Source organism: Nematolebias whitei, chromosome 6 (assembly GCF_014905685.2).
Source record: "Nematolebias whitei isolate Nwh7 chromosome 6, NemWhi1, whole genome shotgun sequence".
Taxonomy (NCBI): domain Eukaryota; kingdom Metazoa; phylum Chordata; class Actinopteri; order Cyprinodontiformes; family Rivulidae; genus Nematolebias; species Nematolebias whitei.
This window is the reverse complement of record NC_056503.1, coordinates 50,522,719-50,524,651: the sequence shown is the minus strand read 5'-3', so window position 1 is coordinate 50,524,651 and position 1,933 is coordinate 50,522,719. Positions and strand designations below refer to the sequence as shown.

At 41.0% G+C, this 1,933-nt stretch overlaps 1 protein-coding gene across 1 annotated transcript in view; it reads right to left on the bottom strand.

The window, feature by feature from the left end:
- Positions 1–1,933, bottom strand: part of LOC119411049 (protocadherin Fat 3) — a 62,426-nt gene that overhangs the window by 48,401 nt on the left and 12,092 nt on the right. The gene's annotated exons all lie outside the window — the stretch shown is intronic.

The following is a 1,933-nucleotide window of genomic DNA, read 5'->3' as shown; positions in this document are numbered from 1 at the left end:
GATGCTGAACAGCGCTCCTTCTACAACCTGACAGTTGTGGCCACAGACGGCTCTAACGCTGCGTATACACAGGTAACACCATCAAGCTATGAGTTTGTTTTGAACATTGTTTTAGCACTGGTCCATGAGTTTTTATACATCAGCTTCATCCTTTAGTGAAACATGTTAAAATAACCTTCAGGCCTGTCGTTAGAGGGGGAAACTGACAAACTAAATTCAACCGTTTCTCTTGTCCTTTAAGTTCTCATGTACACAAATGTTACTTAATACAGTTAAAGGATGGTGTTACTGTGTGATAAACACTTCAAGAGCCACCTCAACTGTTCACACAGAAACTCAAACCAGCACTGAGACGACTGTAAAACGCAACAATTGCCTGACATTTTTAAAGTCTCCTTGTCTTCTGTTTGTCCATAAATAATTGTTCTGGCGTACCTTTTGCCAGCCGCCCATGTTAATAAAACAAGGTCCCTCCGGTTGTTACAACTCCAGGTCTGCGTGTAAGATCTGCCACGGTGACGGATCGTGTTTCTGCAGTTCAGACAGGAGAGGTCGAGTTTGCTGCCTTTACAAAAGTGTCAAAAACCGTTGCATCTTTGAATAAACCGAAGGGTTACTGTAGAGTTTTAGATTTTCACAGAGACATCTTCAGATCTGAAGATTAACAGTCCAAACCCAAAGTCTTTATAAATTCAACCTGTCTGTATCAACCATTGTAGCTGGGCTGCATCTGCAGTGCTCTGAGCCGGTTTACAGCGGCAGTGGGTCCAAGGGGGTTCCTGTCTCCCTACTCAGAGAAAGTTAAATAAATAAAATAAAAGGATCCAGGGACAGCCATGGAAATGTTAACATCTAATGATTTAGAAACACCGTCCTGATTGTGATTCCTCCCTGACACCGTCAGCTCCTGCAGCTTCTCTGCTCATCTGTTCTGAACACTCACTGGGAGAAGTCTTCTTCTCTTCCTGTCACTTTTTGTACGGAGCCCCAAGTACCTCCAAAAGACACAATGGAGTTCTTTCTGACCCTCTCTGTTCTTCTCCATCATCATCCTCAAATCAAAGAAGGACCTGTGGAGCTCTTTCTCTTCATGAAACCATCCTGCTGCTCACAGTCACCTCTCGTCTAAGTCTTGCTTCCTCCCAGATCTTCATCGTGTGACTCATCAACTTAATTCCCCTGTAGTTGCTACAACTCTGTACATCACCCTTGTTCTTAAAAATGGCCACCAGCACACTTTTTCTCCATTCCTCAGACATTTTCTCACTTACTGCCATTGAATAATCGAGTCAAAAACCACCCTGCCATCTCTGCTAGATATTTAAAAACCTCCAAACACAAATAATATAATCATATCATAATCATATTGTATCATAACTTTAAACGTAAAGCACATATGTAACAAAATATGAATGAATAAGTGTTACTCAAACGCATCCTCAAATGCTGGAGGGAAGGAAGAGGTTAAGAGAAGCGTTATTGATTAAAACAAGTTATAAATCAAAATTTCACTGAGAGTTAGGAACTCTGAAAAGCTTCATGTAGCCTCTTTGCTTAGTTAGGCCTGTCACCATAAACAATAAATCAACCGCACGATAAATGAAAATGATCACCCTCATTTTCATTTATCAGCTTTATCGTTTCTTCATGTCTCTTTCTACTGAAGACACTGGATGACAAAAGACTCAACTCCGGTTCTTCACTGACCCCTCTCTTTCTCTTTTCTCTTTAAAATCTGTTTTAAACATTCAAACTCATGTTTTTGGATCGTTAAAAGCAGCTAAGCTGAGAAGCTAAGCTACGAGCTAAGCTAACAGGCAGACCTCGGGAAAAAACCTCCGTCTTGTCGAAGCTCCAAAATTCACGGTTGAAACTCGTGCCTTTGAGTAAAAAGTTGTTTTTCTCTGAGAAAAGAAGCTGAGAACTTGTTTAC